The 19,544-nt window shown below is 38.6% G+C and overlaps 1 protein-coding gene across 1 annotated transcript in view; it reads left to right on the forward strand.

The window, feature by feature from the left end:
- Nucleotides 1–19,544, forward strand: part of LDB3 (LIM domain binding 3) — a 77,485-nt gene that overhangs the window by 2,095 nt on the left and 55,846 nt on the right. The window lies entirely within an intron of this gene.

The following is a 19,544-nucleotide window of genomic DNA, read 5'->3' on the forward strand; positions in this document are numbered from 1 at the left end:
AGTGAGGCCCAGTTTTCACGTGGAAGCATTGCTTTGGGATGGGATTGGATTTTGTAGCCCGCCTTTCGAGGGGAAAAGCAGGCATGCAGAAATGAATGTAGCCTCTTTCAGGGGGAGCTGGAGTAGGAATGCCTGCTGGTTGTGATATTTTTTAATTGGAACACAGGGTAATACATGGCTTTTGATGGTAATATTCTTAAAGTCTATTTTTTCTTGTATTTTTTGTTAGCATCTTTCACATATCTCCCCTTAATCAGCAATTTGCAGTCATAAGTGAGTTGAGCTGTGAACTTAGCCATAATTGCAATCTTACCATGGGGGGAAAAGGAAAGCTGTACTTACATTCTCCGGATATTCTTGGTAGGGAGTGGGGAAGGGAAGATAACTGTGAGGAAAATCCCCCTTCTTGGGAAGGGCACACAGCTCTAAATGTTACCAGTGGATGCCGTACACTTATCTATGGACTGGTTTTGATGCACAGCTGCCCTGAGATGGGATTAGGGTTTCTATGTGCAAGATGAATCCTACACCCCAAACACTTCAACTTCAAGGGTCTTGTAATTCCTTGTAATATCATGTGTGCCATAGCCCTTTTGCGTAGATATGCGTAGTATCCCTCTCTGCAGGCAGACAGGGCTTAGATGCAGACACAGAATCATAGAATCACAGAATGGTTTAGGTTGGAAGGGACCTTGAAGATCATCTAGTTCCAACCCCCCTGCCATAGGCAGGGACACCTCCCACTAGACCAGGTTTAACAGTTCAGTTTTAAAGGACTCTTAAAATGCTGTCTGAGACACTGTATTTTCTTTCCTTCAGGTAGGTCCAGGTGATCAACTCACTGCTGAATAGTCAACAGCATACGACACAAGAGTCACAGTCAGTCAGCTGGGTGATAGGTGAAGATATGTTCCCCTGAAATGGATTGTTCTGCCTATCTGTTCTTTATCTAAAAATAAGTGCCTGACTAATGTAGGTGGGTGGGGATAGGAAAAGAGGAGTCAAAAACAAGTGTAGAAGAGTTAAGGTCACTCTGGAGCTTTCACACTCCTTTAACAATGGCATTACAAAATAACTGGGAAGATTTTAGAAATATTTTTCCAGTCCCCACCTTGCAGACCATCCTACCCTCTAGAACAGATTCTGTCATGAGATGTCATGAGCAGGTACCAGAGGTAGGAAAACAGTATTGACAGACTTTCAGTAAAGCTGAGCATCTGTCAGTCCTACTGAAATGAACGAGACTTGCAGTTGGCAATGCTAAGAGCTGTCACTGGTGGTGTGATCATATGCATAAATCTGGTCTTTCTGAAATGACATGGGCAGCAAAGCAGGTTATTTTCTCCTACTGCTTGCATGAACTGTCTGGAAGCAAGCAGAATTCATTAATTTTATAGATCTAATCTTCTGTAAGAAGGATAGTTTTAGGCATAGTTAATTATCTAAGTGCTGTGTTGCCATGTTACCTAAGATGGTATGATTGTGCATGGATGGACGCAGTATCAGAGACTCCTTATATATTTGTGAATGATTATTGCTGAACAGCAAGCTTTACTAGTGAGACAGACTGGCTTGCAGGTGATGCAATGAGCTGAAAGGTATGCAAAAAGTATCATCATCTGAGATGGCAGAAATATTATCCAGAACAGTGCAGTAACTCATGACTGGCATCTTCAAACTGTGATTATCCACACAGTTTTGAATTTCCTAGTAGATGGGTTTTTAATGTTTCCTGGGTTCCAATCAAAAGCCAGATCCTGAAGCTGAAGGAGACAGTGTTTAAACAAAACAAAAGTGTTAGAGAACTACTTTGGGTTTATTCTGTTAAGTGAGGCAGAAGCTGAAATCTGGTGATGACATGAGTGCAGTGAGGGGAAAATGGCAAATGCTAATAGGAAAAAAAAAATAAATTGGCCGATCTGTATACTTATTCTGATACAAGCAGCCTGAAACAGCTCTTTGGGGGGGGGGGAAAACATTCTGTGATTTCATAGTCCATGTCTCTGGAGGAATAGGAAGGCTTTTCTCACATTTGTTGGGCTCTTTCCTTTTACCAACATCTTTTCTTGATTACTTTGTGTTTCTCCTCAACTCCCTAGCATACTTAAGTCAATCTCTCACTGTGACTGTATTTCCTTTAGAGGAGCTATGTGAGAGTATTAATTTGGTGTTGGCCTTATTGCATGTGGGGTATCAGTGCCTTACAACAGGCAAGTGATGGGTGAAGGGAGGCCCTCTTGCCTTCTTTTCTTCTGTTCTTAAAGGCAGGGAAACCTCAAATTATCTGGGTCAGGCACTATGCATTCTACGGCTGTCATTTGGATGGTCATGTGGTATTGTACATAAATTGCAATCAGAAGAGTGAAGTGTACCTGTTTTGACTGGAGAAACTTAACAAGTTCCCTTGAAATGCTGATTCCACATCACCTGTGAAGCATCCATCTCTGGTGAATAGTTGTCCTACGGCTACAACTGCAACTTTGAGAGGTTTTGTTTCAACTCCAAATGTGAAGTCCTTCACAATACGAAAAGCCATATATTAGTATTTATAATAGTTGATATTCTACAAAACTAACAGGTCCTCTAAAAGCCTTTCTTTTTAACTACTATTCAGTAGAGATATTTCGGTTTTGCCCCAAAATTCAAATGATACTGAGTCAAATTCTGAGAGGGGGAGTGAGCCATTTAATGTACTGACTGCCTTATGTCTAGATTAAGCTGTAGTAATTTCTTATGCATGGATTGTTTCATTCTTCCAGTCTTCTACAATTTAACTCAAAATAGTTCCTTGTAAGAAGAACATGAAATACTTCCAGGCCAACTTTTAAGACCACGCCAAAACTTTCCTATATGTTGTTGATAAAACTGTTCTGTGGGTATCAGCATTGCTTTGGGATAGTCTGCTTAATTTGTAGATCACTTGAGCAACAGAGTCACCCCATCCAAAGTTATAGCATTCTGAATTTTATTTTGTGCAGCCATTTGTTATACATATGGATGTGTCAGTATCATAGAATCATCAAGGTTGGAAGGGACTTTTAAGATCATCAAGTCCAACCATCAACCTAACACTGCCAAAATCACCACTAAACCATGTCCCTCAGCACCACATCTACCTGTCTTTTAAATACCTCCAGGGATGGTGATTCCACCACTTCCCTAGGCAGCCTCTTCCAATGCTTGATAACCTTTCCAGTGAAGAAATTTTTCCTAATATCCATCCTAAACTGCCCCTCGCGCTACTTGAGGGCATTTCCTCTTGTCCTCTCACTTGTTACTTGGGAGAAGGGACCGACCCCCACCTCACTACAACCTCCTTTCAGGTAGTTGTAGCAAGCAAGAAGGCCTCCCCTGAGCCTCCTTTTCTCCAGACAAAAAAAAACCAGTTCCTTCAGCCTCTCCTCATAAGACTTCTTCTCCAGACCCCTCACCAGCTTTGTTGTGCTTCTCTGGACACACTCCAGCACCTCAATGTCCTTCTTGTAATGAGGGGCCCAAAACTGAAGACAGTATTCAAGATGTGGCCTCACCAGTGCTGAATACAGGGGGACAATGGCTTCCCTAGTCCTGCTGGCCACACTATTTCTGATACAAGCCAGGATACTAGTGGCCTTCTTGGCCACCTGGGCACACTGCTAGCTCGTATTCATGAGAGAATGCTGATCACTTTAGACGGTATCTTTGCTTTCAAATGCATTTGCAAGCCAATTCAGGTATGTTTACAGTCACAGTTGTTGGAAATTATTGCATTTCTGTGAGCCTGAACCCTACAAGTAACGGCTAAACCTACTGATTTGTTGTTGTTTATTTGAGATGTTCCAGCAGTCAGCATTTACACTATAAATGACAGTTCAGTATATATGGCATTTGTATGATATGGTTGCATCTCTCATCAAACACGAGTGGTATATGCATATGTTGGAAAAAAGGGAAGAAGCAAATTATCTAGCTACATTCGTTTTAAAAAAATCTGTATTGGGCCAGAGAGAGAGATGGGTTCTGAGGCCTGGGCATCAGAACATCCCTGGATACTGGGGACTTGACTCAAGTCTCTGCTCTGAATAAAGCAGAACAGGATTAAACTTGGCTGTGCAGGTGGTCTAAGAGGTAAGGCATTAGTTATTCTGAGATAGGCAACGTTCCTTTTCTTGATCAAAAATAGTGTATCAGGTCTGAGGAATGATCCCAATGGATGTTTCACCTAAACTGCTAACAGTTTGATTTCAACAAAGACCTGATTTTGATAATACAAAGCAGTTCCAGCACAAGATGTACTATTTTTTCCTTTCCAGTTAAACAATCATGATATCAGAGGCTTTTGTTTTCTTTCCTTGCAGAAAACATTCTGAGAAATCCACGCAGCTTGTTTTTGTATCTTTAAACTCAGGATTTTGGGGGAAGAGTCCTTTTGTTATTATTATTTAAATCTTAGAATCATACTGCAATGTGATTTGAATGCATGTACTGTACTTGACCAAATAACTTTCAGGAAGGATATGGAGCTAATGACAGCTCTTGGTCAAATTATTTCTCATCAAGTACGTGCTTGGAACTGAAAGGCCACCCCTCTTATCTGTTTGTGTGATTAAAGTAATCACTAAATAATAAGCTCACTGCTGAAGGCCAGAGGCATATAAGGAGTATTATATACTCCGCACAGTATCTGTACAGACATCATGCATAGCTCTAGTTAAGGTTCTGTTTCTCAATTCTGTTTGTGTTTTGAATTTCAGGAGAAACATTTAACCATGTTAGAATGGAGGCCAGATTAATATGAATAATGGACTGTAATAGCTGAGGTACTGGCTTAAATGATGTTACATCATCAGACCTGCTGCTCTGAATATTCTGACACATAATACATAACCAGTGGGTTTGAAGCCCTTTATTTCACCTGCTAAATGTAGCTTTTCTCTTTGGGGTGTGATTGCATCTGAATCATCAATGCTCATGTGGCATTATCTGTGAAAAGAGCTCAGTGTAGGAAATAATTGGGCTGAATGGCATCTATGCAATTACTAACTCAGTTATAAATACTGTCAGTATTTCTTGGTGCTAGCTTTACTACTTATGCCAAAAAAACCCACTCCATAATGACTGTGCAGCTTGCTTTCCTGCAAAAGGGAGGGTAATGGAACTATTTCCTTGAACAGGAGGCATAGTGTTAACCGTGAGAAACTGAGAAGTTCACAAGTGGGGATAACCATAATTATTGTGTCTTTATGGAGAAGGAGGAGAAGATTTCTGAACCTAAAGAAACAGGTCCACAAAGTAAATGAGTTATGGCGCCCTTGGTTTTTTGTTTTGTTTAAACTTTTAACAATATTCCCTGGCAACTGGATATTCTGGTCTGACAAACTGTTCAGCCTTTGCCCTAAAGTTTATTTAGTTGAGAATATAGTTGATGTAGTATTTCAGGAAGGTGTCAGATTTACTTAATTATTACTAAAGTTAATAATTTTGCAGATCCTTTAGAACTAGTAAACGCAGCAGGAGGTAACCATTAAATTATGAATTTAAAGCTGCTGAACTGTTAGTGCTTTCTAATTAAAATGCACAATAAGCTTTTTTTCATGTAGAACTTTTCACTACTGTCTGATGTCTGAACTCAGTAAATGGCTGTCTTCATAACACAGCAGATAACCCTGTCATTAGGTCCATTCTTAATACATTATTGCAAAATGTTGTCCAGCAAGTGGACCACAAAGAGGGAAATTAGCTCTGCAAATATGTTAACATTAACTTTCTACACTAGCAACAGCAGTTCCCATCTGGTCACTCTTGTCCAATTAATAGCATGAAGAGTATGTTATTTATAACTCTATAAAACGTGGGTGTTTAAAAATAAACAAAAAAACCCAAAAAACCTTCAGTAGCACTCTGAAAGTATCAAAATGGTGTACAAAATGCAATAGTCATCTTTGTAATCTAGTATTCATAGTTGACTGGAGCTAGCCGAGAACACAGTTTGATGTAGTTGATTTTTTTGTGTGTGTGTAACTAGAAGTTTCTGCACATAGGTACCTGAGATGCCACCATTTTAATGTGTAATACAGCATTAAATAGTGTCCAATATTATATGAGATACTGCTTTTCTTTTTTTCACTGGGATTTGTTGCAGGAAGAGCTTGATGCTCAATATGCAGGTAAGTTATTAATCCCCATTTAAAGATCATGAGGAAGAGAGAGAAAGGAGGGAAATTTTTGCTGAACATGGTAAAAATGGATACTTGCAAGTCTTGAGGAAAGAAATTAATTTAAAACAGTGTATAGCAATGTCAGCTATGATATACTTTGAAATGAATAATGTTAATTGAAAAAGGATGGCTTACACAGCATGTTAAAAGGCTGTTTCTTCCATACTAGTGTTAATTAAAGCCTTAATAAAAAAGGTTACTTGAGAGCTAAATCTCAGAACAGGCTTTTTGTTACAATTGTCTAAATTTTCAAATCCTAATTTGGTAGAAGTATGTTATGATACTTAATAGATGGCACTTCATCAAGAATTTAATTCTTGCCAGTACATAGTGAGGACAAGGATGTTAACAAGTGTGCTGTTCAGTCACATTGTGTTGACCCATAATTTATTTAGTATCATATATTTAAAAGCAAACAGGTATTACCTGTCAAAATGTGATGCATAGATGAGAAAAAAAATGATGTATTTTACTTAGCTGCTATCACAACTTAAGGGCTTAAGTGAAATAGAAGCTTGATCATATGAGCCATCAACCTGAAGCTGGCCCTGAAGCTTAGTCAAGCCCTACTGTTGGGTATCCTTTGGGAATAGTCCTAAAACCTTTCATTTTCAGGTCCGTGAAGAGTATATTTTTTTTTCACCAAAATGTGAAGCTGTTTCTGTGTTGTTCTGAGAGATTTCAGGAACAAGAGCATCCAGCTCTTATTTATAGGGGGAAGAAAGAACTCTTTTTTCCCTCACTGCCTGACTTCAAGTGTAAGCCCTCTTGTGTTTTTTGGAATTAGGTACCCTGAAAATAATTAGCTTCCAGCTTACAAATGGCTCCAGATGACATCTTGGACGTGCTTCGTACAAGGTGACTCCTCTTTTTGTTAGCAGTGGCTAGCAGCCATTTTTCCAGAAAGTCAATGAGATCTTGCTCTCCTTTTAGGAAGACGTAATGGGTCAAATGTCTTAAAGGCACGCAAATCCCCTGGCAAGGGTAGAGTTACTTTCTGCACCTCCCACATGCGTAAGTGGTGCTGTGATCATCTACGCCACAGGTGTTCAGTGCCTGGACACTGTGCATAAATAGGTGTTAACCTTTCCCCAAAATCCTTCCAAATACACTTGATTTGTAGCAATGGCAGCTGAGGATTAGGAGGAACTCAGCCTTTCATATGCTTGCACCGTATCCCCTCCTTTCCCTTACTCAGAGTCCAAATTCCATCTGCTGTGCTATTTTGGCTCCCTCACTTGGTTAGCCATACTTATTAATATACATAAACCCTTATTTTCGGTAAAGGTAACAGGCTTAAGGGCACACATTTACTTCAAACATTTAACGGCTCTTCAGTTTAAAGCCAGCGTTAGTGACAATTGGCCTTCGTGGCTTGAAGAAAAATAACTGTAAGGCATTGTAGTCCTTATTATACCTGGTTAGGGGGCCCTGCACACTCTTCAGAAGCATCTATGGGATTCTCATGCTATATTTAAAGCATCCTGTAACTTAGGAAGCTATTTTGAATTGGAACGAATGCTACATTTACCTCAAGCTTCTGGAATGGGACATAGTATCCAAAACTCCAAAAATACTACATGTAACCCCAGATTCTGGTACATAGTGCCAAATCAGAATGCTCTGGTATTAGGGTGAATTTGGGCTGCCTTTTCTTGATCCTGGGGGTCACTGGGACCATCCTGCTCTATTTGAGAATGTCAGCATTCTCTCCTTACCTAGTCATAGCTGGTTCAAAAATGGCCAAGGGCAGTTGGTACTATGGCAGGTGTTTAAAAAAGAAATAGGCAGCCGAAACAAGATGTTCTCTTTCATCAGAGTTGGCTAAGATTAACTACTCTAAGAAATAAATGGACAGTCTTTCTGCTAATTTTTTGACAGGAGCTGCAAAAGACAAGTACCATCCTGACCTGCTGTCAAAATTGCTTCCCTGTCTAGAAGATTCTTGTCTCACTTGTTTACTTAAATCATCTAACAAAACTATTCAAGATTAAATCCTTTTGCCAACTGTATGGGGTGGGGCAGATGAGGATCTCTGTTATGTGCCTGCTTTGCTTTCTTGATGACAAGAAGCGGTCAAAAGACTGTTAAGTGCCATGGCTTGTTTGAAAAACAACAAACCAAACCTATTTGAACAGCAATCTCTTCTCTGTTTAATTGCCTACTGCTCAGTACTGCTTCTTTTCAGTGCAACATTTCTAAAATTAAAATACGTGCTGTGTTGACATAGAGTTGTCAGTAGTTCAGGATGAGTGCGTGGAGTTGTGGGTAGCAGGCTGTTGGATGTAAGCCCCTGACAGAGCGAGCAGATTATTAGGGTGCCAGAATTATTTAGCTGTTTCACACCTGAGGGATAGCAAAACTATCCTTTTGAGGATATTTTGAGGGAAGAACTATCCCAGACTTGAGAACTGTATGTTGTGGCAGTTGGCTGCAAAGGCAACTGATACTGCTGCGGTCTGCGGTCTTATGGGAGACTCCCATTGTTGGCTCTTGGCATTCATCCTTGTTCCACGTGGCATGGTACTCCGCTGTCTCCTCTTCCTGTATGCCTGGGATGCCGGTATGGGCTTCCTCCCCTGCCTGTCTTTCCTTGCTCTACCCCACACATTCTCTGTCATCGGAGTCTGCCGTCCTTTCTTTGCTCCCAGCTTTCGATGCTGTTTAGATTAAGTGCACTGTGAGTAAAGGAGCAAAGAGGTGAAGACTGCATTTGGAAATTGAAAGTTACAGGCCCTTCCACAAGGTGTTATAATTTGTTACAGAAAGAATATGCAGGATATAAGCTTATAGGAAGGAGTTGGCTAAACAGGGTGCCTTAGAGTGGTTCACAGCTGCTCTGTGTGTTGCTCTGGGGTTTCCTGTTTCTCTGATTAAATGCATTGCTGTAATAGTTGTTTTTACCCTATGTTGGGGAACCCAAGCTGCAACTAATACTAATATAATTTCTGAGTTGAGAACAGAATACATCTACACTGAGAATTCTTGCAAGAGACTTTCCCCCCCTTTACAACTACACTATGGCCTACAAAATGATGTTTTGTCCTGCTCATCAGCAATTCCCTTTTTCTGCATTTCTGTGCTTAAGTGTCTGCAGAGCTTTGCTTCCTCACCCTGCAAAATGCTATTTTAGACTGTAATCTCCAGCTTTTTCTCTGAAGAAAATATGCTGAGTGTAGATAGTAGGACACATAAATCTTTTTTTTTTTTTAAAAAAAAAAAAACAAAACACAAAAACAAGCAAACAAAAAACCCCAACAGTCAACAAACAAGCAGATAGTGATTGTGAGCATTTCTGCAAGTTCATCCCTGGAGGTGTTCAAGGCCAGGCTGGACGTGGCCTTGGGCAACCTGGTCTAGTCGGAGGTGTCCCTGCCCATGGCAGGGAGGTTGGAACTTGAAGATCTTCAAGGTCCTTTCCAACCTAAATCAGTCTATGATTCTATGATTCTTCATGGCAAAACACAGTAATACATGCATCTTTTCTAAGCCCATGTTGTATCTTCTGAGACTAACATCATTTACTTGTTTGAATTTCTATAAAGCATTCTTTAGTTGGCCTACAGAAATAGGCAAGTAAGCAAAAGAGTTAAAAAAATATCTACCCTACAGAGTAACAGCAACAAGCTTTTGTAGATAATGTGCCCTGTGAAGTTGTGCATGTGTGTCCTAAATGTCAATGGAAAGACCCCAATGACTCACATCAAAAAGGTCTGGATCTTCCGCTCATACAGATCTAGTATTTCTTCTTTTATACAGTATGATAACATGTTTCTAGCTTTGGGAGTCAGAGGTGAATTAAGTGGGGGAAAAAAACAAAGCGGAATGAACCTTCTGTAAGCTCTAGAGAATTTGTGAATAAATTCAGTTTTAATTTCAGATCAGTTTCATTAGACCCAATTCTAATTTCTTTCCTAGTAAAAATAGGAAGAGGTCTAAGGCTTGATAATTTACATGAACAGGGTTAATGTCTGGAAGAACATGAAGTGAAGAGCCATTGGTTTTTCCCAGCGTGTATGACTTGTCACAGAGGTTATCCCAGTTTGTGGGAACATTCCTGGCAAAAAAAGAAGTGATCATCACTTCCACAATATTGAAGACATATTTGCAATATGATTGACAAGATGAGGAGGTGGTATATCATTTCTTTGCACATCAAGGGACTGGCAGCGAATGAAACCAAAACTAGAACTTAGCTGCTTTATTTATCCCTTGAACAGGTGCAGTACAAGCAGCTGCAATAAGATCTTTTATACATTCCACCCACGATTCCCTGGAGTTCATGTGTCCTAAAGACAACCTGGAAAGGAGGCAGGACACTCTTGTACAGTATTGTATTTTATAAGTACAGTGTGAGATGCTGATCCTTCCCATGGGGAAGGAATTCAAAGCTGGATCTGAGTTTCATGCAATTTGATGATATGCGTAGACGTCTCTTTCTTTTGCCACTCTCAGTGTTTAGCTCAATTACTTAACTTTGTGTGTAATTTTTGGTTTAATAAAACTCTTCGTAGGCCAGGAAACAGCACAAAGGAGTCATTATAGTATAATTTAAACGCTTATAAATTATTGGCCTTATTAACTGGAAATTGTATTAGTTATATCTGAGGAAAGTATTGCTAAAAGGACTTGAAAAAAATATTACTTTTTTGTCTATGGTAAGGCTTTATCCTTCTCCATTGATTTGTGTCCCAATCTTAAACGCATCTCTAAGCTTAGGAGGCTAAGGAAGAGCTCTTGCCATGTAGTTGATTAAGCCTCTTTGCTCAATGTGTAGATAAAGGTTTTAGGAAGAAACTTTCCTTATTGGCATTTAATATTAGAATATTTACAGTGAATGTTCTGGCCTGGATGCCAGAAGTCTTCCCCTAAAGTATCTGCTCTTGGCTGGTGTCAGAGTAGTGGCTATCTAGTCCTTATATCTGCACTACTGTGAGACTGTCCTGGCATATACTAATGCTGTAGAGACAGGTGTGTAGAAAATACTCTCTAGAAATATTAGCCTTTTCCACTGCAGACAACCCAATTTTACAGTGACAGAATATGGATCAGGAACTAGCAAGAAAAGCCACCAAATTGCTAAAGTCTCTCTGGAAAAAGAAGAGGGTGTGTGCCATCTTCCAAAGCTATTCATATCCTTCCACCATTGCTACAATCACATTAATGCGATACTTGGTAAAAATTAGTTTTCTCAATGCATCATAAGAGAAAAGTATTTTTCTGGCTAAATTCTAACACCCCACAAGAACTGATGGTGATAACCTTGAAGAGGTGAAGTTGAAACATCTAATTGTTTCTTAATGTTTATTTTAATATTTTCATATATTTATTGACTAAAGGCATAATATTAAAAGCTCCAAATCCCTGTGCTTATTTCTGTTAAGAAAAAAAAAAAGAGGAACGAAAGGAAATATGAAATCAAATAAAAGCATGTTTGTTTGGTAAGATATCAAATCCTGAGAGTAGATGAACGTGGCAGCAACTTGCAATGTTCTTGATACATTTCTTCTAGTTGAGCTTAGTTTTACATTTTGGGTTGGTACGCAAGAAGTGTTCTCCCCGTTTTCCCTCCTGAATGTATACTGCCTGTGACCTGTGTTGTTTATCTTTGGATGCAAATGGCCTACAGAAAAATCTCTCCTGCTCTTTTTTGTATGCCTATGATGAACAGGCACTCTTGATATATATAATAACATATCTATCCTTTCTCTGTCATTTGTCAAACCATGACTTACATTTTCCTCAATTTATCTTGCTTTGCTACCAGAATAAGTAAAAATCTTAGGGTGTTTTGATGGTCTCTTTTTACTTTTTGTCCAGTTTCATTCCTTTAGTATTCAAGAACATGGAGACTTGTAGTGCTTTATTTCTTTTTTGTCATCTTATTGTGTGCCTTGCCTAGTTACACAACAGTTTTGATGGCTGTGGATGTCATTGTCTTGGATGAATTTGCAAAACTCGTTCAGCATCTCAAACTGAACTTGTGGGTACTACTGTGATACTAAGGGCAGAAAGCCATCGGTTTGACTGTGCCTCTTGACACTTTCCTCTCTTACTCTGGTGGTTTCTATCACTTTCTATTGTGAATAGGTTGCACTGTGACATTTCTCAGTTTAATTAGATAACATAACAGAGTGTGCCATGGCCTCATGTTTAAGGTGAGCTGCCTATAAACTGCACTTAAAAATTGGTAGTATGAATCTCAATTTCTGCTTAGCTTTGAAATACAGCTTTCACCTCCTGTAATGCCTGACATCATTGTCTTGAAATTTATTGTCTTTTTCCTTTCTATTCTTACCTCTGACACCTCCACCTTCTGTTTTTTATGGCTAATTTTCATTGCAAAGACTAGTGAGCGAGACAGAGACTAGGACAGGTTTTTATTTTTTGATTAAAATATACATTGTCCATTTTGTGATATGAGAACACCGTGTTCAAGATGATGTGGTATCCTTTTTGCTAGCTTCACTCCAACCCACTCTTATCCTTAATCTTAGCATAAACATAGCTGTTTATATCCTTTAAGTAGAAACCCAAGTAAGAAGTAACTACAAGACTGGACAAACTGCATGAATATTGGAAATGTAAGCATATATTCCAAGATAGTGAGTTTGTTAGCAAGCTATGTATATACTAGTAGATATCTGGGATGCATGTGGAAATGACTGGTAGCTCTTGCTGTCCCCATCTTTCACTCTCAAAGCATTCAGCAATATCCGGCTAGGACTGGGACAGTATACTGAGGTTTAAGTTTGCATTGAGTGATGTCAAGAGAAATGCCAGGGTGAAGTCTGAAAGAAGAGAGCACCGTAAGCCTACATACTGGCATAGGACCACAAGGAAGAAGTTTGAAATCTTGCCTGGCAGCTATCCTTCTGTAACAGTCCTCCTGTTCTAATGAACACAAGGTTAATCTATTTTCATTTAAACAAGGAAGTTGGAAGCTTGGAGAATACATAGTCCTGCTTCCACTTCAGTGCTTGCTCCTAATATTTACACTGGAGTTTAGAACAAAGATTTACTTTGTGTTGGTCTATATATTATTTTAAATACATTCTGGTGTTGGCAGCAAGGAGGAATGTTCCCTAGTAGGGGTTAAAAAAACCAACCCAAACCAAAAAAAACCCACAACCAACCAAAAAAAAAAAGGTAAATTCTCAATAGTGTGAGAAGTGTTTGGGCCTTTAAAGAACCAAAGCTATCCAACTCATAAAAGTTTAGGTAGAATATAACTAGAGAGTTCTTTTGGTTTTGCATACTTCAGACTGAGTATTAAATCTCTGTGACATGCCCAATTCCAAATATGAAATCTCTTTTTTTTTTTTTTTCTTTCTCAGTTTTATCAAAGTATGAAAGTATTGACTGAGTGAGATGCTATTGTTGGCAAGCCTTTGATGGACACTCCTGGAATTTTGTTGCAGGAGCCATGACTTCTGTTTTATCTGAAATCTCACTGGCTCTTGATGACAGACAAACTCTGTTTTTAGCATTGCACTGAAGGTCAGGCAAATGACTGGTTTCCAAATAGAGTAACTGAAGATACTGGAACAGATTTATTCCTGGTATAATTCCACTAGTTCTATGAAGTTACAGGGGAAATATATTTGTCAAGAGAACCTTATAAGTTGAAGGATAACACTGCTGCTCTCAATCACTTGTGTATAAAAGGAAATTGGAAAAAAATATAATTTAACATAAAGTTAAAAATCCTTCTGTAAGAGAAATGCTACACTCACTAAGAATAATATTTTTAGCTCTTATAAACCAGCAAAATGCCATTAAGGAGGCTGAACACCACAGAAAGTGGTATTTTTTCTAATATGTGAGAATCTAACTCTAGGGTTTTTTTAATCAGAGGTGAGTTTGATGTTTTCTGGCTGTGTGTATATTTTAGGGTTAATCTAGGAAACGTATATTCTGCTGAGGCTGTTTTCCTGGTGGCATTTGGGATTATTCCATTATTTTTCCACAGATCTTTAATTTTAGCTACAAGTTTGGCATACTTCAAGTCTATAAACTGTCAAGCAGACTGGTTAGATATTTCACTTAATTTTTACAAGTTAACTGTGACTTCCATTCATATACAAAACAATAAATTTATTTTATAGATGGAACAAGAAAAATCGGTTATAATTTGTGAAAATGAAAACTAGATACTGTTGTACCATTGCTCAGGTATTAGGAAAGGAATAATCAACATCTTTATAGATTGACATTGCAAAGGCCAAAACTACTAGAAGCTGGAAAGAATTTCCTGTAGGAGAAACCTTGTTGCCCAGGTCACAACAACATTGACTGTTTCGAAATCACTGTGAGAAGTGGAGGAGCATATACATGCTTATGGGTGCAAAAAGTGTATGTGTGTCAGCAGAGAGGTATAGCTATGGCTAATGAGGAGGGACTTTTCATCTCCTACTTTGTTAGAGTGAATTGGTCAGTCTAAGTTGGGGACATAGAAAGTCATAGATGCAGAGAGATCCTTTGGTTGGTAGAAGCTGTCATCTTCTACGCCACTTTGTGCCTGAAGGACTGGGATTATCTTGATTACCAACATACTGTGACTTTGGGAGTTTGTGCAAAAATTCAAGATTTAGTTTTTACAAAGCGGGCATTGTCGAGAATGTGAAATAAATGTAAACTATATTTTACATTTTGTAAAAGAGATGCAAATATAATTTTTACAGTTCTGTGGCAGAACTGTATCCCTTAAAGCTCAAACAACACGTTTTAATACTTTGGTCTTGCTTTCACCAAGAGGTTACACTTCAGTGAGCTTTTCCCTTAGAGGTGGCAAAATATTTCTTTAGTGACAGATACCCTGATGATCATAAAGTATAAACAACCGTTGCCATGATGAGGCAGGATTTCTTCAAATTCAGTTAGCTTTGACTCTAATGCTGTACCCCAAAGGCTCTGCTTTTCCAAACCATTCACAACAGACGCTCTTTTTTAATCCATCAGGCAGTCCTGCACTCTATACCCTACGTTCTAATGTCAAAGCAAATCTATGTTCTACTTGCGGCACCTGCTGTGGCACATACTTCAGCTACTTTAGGGTAGTAGTAAGCATACCACCATACTTAAAGTCCTGTCAACATAGCTGTGATAAAGACCCTTTGGAAAACGTATAGCTTCACCCTAAAGTAATCATTTATCATAACTCATAAGGGAGAATTAATTGGCATTTAGTACTTGTAATAATTTGGATTAGTGCCCTTCGTTAAACAGGGCCATGTATGTAAGGACAGGCCTCATAGAATAGGAATACTTTCATTTTTAACAAGGCAAACCAATTTCTGTTACAAATAAACTCCATTTAAAAAGAAATACCTAAGACAGTCAATATATTAGGAAGTGCTGTTACGCTGAATACTCTTAACTCAGGCTTTGGAAACACCATTCTGTATTCCTAAATACTGAAAATACTGTCAGAGGTTAGATTACAAGTTTATAACAAAAATAGATTAAACTTTTTTCCTTTACTAGTATTAACATAGTTCAAATGATGGGTTAACAAAATTGCTGTCCCCTGTGGAAATACCTGTGCTATGGACTGACAAATACTTTGTCTATGGCTTATGCAAAAACATACAGATCGCTCAACCTCTTTAGCATATTACGTATTATGACTGGATTTGAGAGTGTGCACTATCTACACATGGATGATGTTTGCCAGTTGATTGTTATATCTATTTCATAAAGCTAGAAAAGGAAACAAAAGATGTTTTAAGGGGGTGGGGGAAGTTACTTTCTTGGTATTAACTCACGTTTACCACAGGAGTTTCTGTAGTCATTCTTTCTTCCCACTGTGATGAACATACAAGTCTGAAATCTGAATTCCAATCTCTAAATCCATTATATGTTGTTTTGTTTTTTTTTAATTTATCTCTACGCTTCATAGGTTTTTCATGACAAGGAGTTGCTTAAGTGAACTACAGATAAATGTAGATGGATCCTTTTGATCCTGTCGACCATTTGCCTGACTTTCTGCCACTAATATGGGCTTGGGCTTGTTGTCTGCATTCTGCCAACACAGGCATCTTCAAACTTTAATTTCTGCAATTTAGGCTTATATGTCATTCAAAAAATTGCAAAGATGGTGTGCTCTGAGTGTTCACGTACTGGAGCAGAAAAGGACTGTCTGGTACGAAGAGGAAGTTGTGCTACACGTTGATTTTGCAAGATGGCAAGTTAAGAGTGAGTCCTGCCAGCTCTCTCTCTTGTGAAGTGAGTTTGCTATAGCCCTAGCCATAGTACATTTGAGAACCCCTCCCTAATGAAGGGTGAGATGGACTTACAAGTTGTTACTTCTGATGAGAAAAGCAGGGAGGTTGCTCTTCAGGACAGAAGGAAATGGGGACATGAGCACTAGGCTGCCCGCGATCCTTAGTTTTACTTCCATACTTCTAAAACCAACAAACATTAACATAAAACTGTAGGGGGAATAAAAGAGCTTTTAGAACCATATTGTAAATTAAAGGTATGTTTTCCAAGTGTTATTTGAGAAGAAATGATTGATATTTTTCCTGAGGTGAAATGCAAACTCTGATTGCCAGGCAGCTATGCAATCATTTGTGGAGCTACAGAACAGTTAACAGAAAAACTGAAATACTTGTATTTCCACTGAAGAGAATAACTTTGTGCTAAGTAATGGGGAATTGGGACCATAATATTTTTGCTGTGCTAAAGCTTTATTCCTAATGTGTTGACAGACAGGACAGAAAAATAAAATCCCATGAGACAGAAGTTCTCTCGTCCTTTGGGCAAACAGGCTGGGGTCACAGGAGGAATATGCACGGTGGGATTCATTTCCTGCGTGAAACCCCTTAACTCGCTAACTTCCACAACAGCTTGATTCACACCATACTTGGGGAAGGTACTTGTAATCATCCTGTTTCAAAAGCTGTTAATCTTAGAGGAGTTCTGTTCTTTACCCTTCCTTCTTTAGAAGGATTTAATCACTTTTGGTATTCAGACTTTCAGTTCTCCATTCTAGTGGGGATTTTTTTTGAGGGCTGATTATCAGTGTGCCTACTAATACAAGCACAAGACTGTCTAATTACACACTGATATAGCATAAACCATCTACGGCCTTCTTATCAGTCTTTACATAAGATGGGCATGACTTTGTGTCATATCTGAGTTGCAGCCAGCAAAAGCTCAGCTTGACAGCCTAGTGCTTTTTCCTTCTGGACTATCACATTGCACATTCTTACAGGGTCATGCATGATAGAAAAGGATAAGCGGCCTCCAAAGAGACGTGACCGATACCTTATTGTCTGTGGAGCGTTTTACCTCTACACTATCACTGAAAATCTCTTCACAGTGGCTGCAACAGATGCTAGAATTATTGCCTAGACTACAGGGCAAAGTAACGTAGAGCTTGAAATCCATGTTTTCGTGTCAATTCTGTTGGTCTGTGTTATTCACATAGAGCAGCAGAATTAGATGCGGTGATGTTAGACGTTTTGAAGTGGACAGTGAAGATAGTGTCTTGTTCTTCTCTGACATAGCCAGAATCTTGTAAAATAAGTTTTCCTATGTCTGTTTCCCCTTGTTTTTTTTTAATTTGTATTTTTATTAGGAACTCATTTTAATACCTGGATGATTTTGTTATGCCAGTCTTCTGTATCATTTGCCCCAAATACTGCTTGATGTCTTGTTTGTCACTCTGTGAAACATGCTGATTCTTCATCTTCAATACATGTACCCTGAGGTACAGGGCCAGGGAAGGTCTGGGCCCCGTTATGTGAGGCACTGTACATACATGTAAGAGAGATGTTAATGCCTCACTGTTTAAAACCGGAAAGTTTCCTCAAATTTCTAGTGTGTGTCTTCATCAGAGAAGACAGATAGCTAGATTAATCTAATCTTACATTTACATTTTCTCTATGTGGTTGATGCATATAGCTTTAATATCAGCTACTGTTTATGCTTAGTATTTCCCTCTGCAGCCTCAGAAGTCTCTCCACCTTGGTAATAAAATTTTGCTGGTAAAATGCTATTTCCAGTAGTGACTCAATGTTAAGACTGACTAATAGGAGTCTTTTTCCAGTTCTGACTTTGGATAGCTGCTGAAGAATAGCATCATCATGAAATTGTTGCTTTCTAGATACAGAATAGGAGGTTAATGTCATTATGTGGAATAGAAATGACTTTTACTTGAATGTATGCTCGACTCGTTGGTATGATCTGGAATTGTGAAGGAGCTCTTTTCTGAGGATTTTATGTAGGACATACACAGGAAATGGAAGCAGAAGGTAGAGGGTGAATTTCTTTCAATCCTGGAAATGATACAAAATGCAGAGTGGAAGGTCATTCAGAAGAATATGCCTATCACCAGCTGAGAGAACCAGATGGACGTAATTTGTGGTACTATTTAAGATATGCCTAGTAAAAGTTTGGGAGCATCTTTGGACTTTATTAGGCAGCTACATATAAAATGCATATGTTGCTCCCATATCATATATATATGTAATCTTACAGTCTCTTGAAGTGCTGTATAATTCTATAAATAGAAGACCCATCCTAGGATAAAGAGATTACTAATAGAGCTCCATTTGGCACTTCTGTCTGCCCCAGGAATCTCCCCAGCTGCCCAATAACCATCCAAGCATTCTTAATTTTAATTTATTTCCGCTTCTTAGTATCTGAAGTAAAAGCCTCCTGTTGTTAAATAGGTGCATATTCACTTTGAGAAATGTTTTCTGATGCCATTGCGGTTGGCATAGTCTTGATGTGGAGCACACCAAAGTTTCGTCACTGACAGTTTTTAAATATTTTCTCTGTAAACATAATTCGTGAGACTAAGCAATGTTATTGAACAAGATGCTGTGAGAGAAGAAAGGACATAAAAAAGGGAAACAGATGAAAAATGAAAACTAGGGAGAGTGGGAGCCAGTCATCCACTAAGTAACATCCTGATTTAAGATAGTTTAGAGAAACTTGGCCAAGATCAAACTCTGACAACATATTATAACTCCAAAAATGCCTACAGATTTTGTTTGCATGTGGGTGTACAGCTCTGAAAAAAATATTACTGTAAATATAACTCTGCCTAGAACAGAGAACTTCCATAATTCTACCACTCATAATTGGCTGGATCTCACATTTGCATGTTGGTATTAGGGAATACGTTAATCTTCTTTAACGACATCTTTGCTTTTTGCAGTCCAAAATGTCACTTTAATTTAGCCATTCAGATGTTTGGTTGCTGACAAAATGAAGCTTATTGTCCTGAAGCTTAGCTAAGTCCTCATTTGATATCAAAGTGGAGGGTTAAATTTTTTCTACATGTTCCTTTCATTCCTCATTTGTATCAGGCAAATAATGGTTTTACTAGCAGCA

Source organism: Charadrius vociferus, unplaced genomic scaffold (assembly GCF_000708025.1).
Source record: "Charadrius vociferus isolate BGI_N301 unplaced genomic scaffold, ASM70802v2 scaffold429, whole genome shotgun sequence".
Taxonomy (NCBI): domain Eukaryota; kingdom Metazoa; phylum Chordata; class Aves; order Charadriiformes; family Charadriidae; genus Charadrius; species Charadrius vociferus.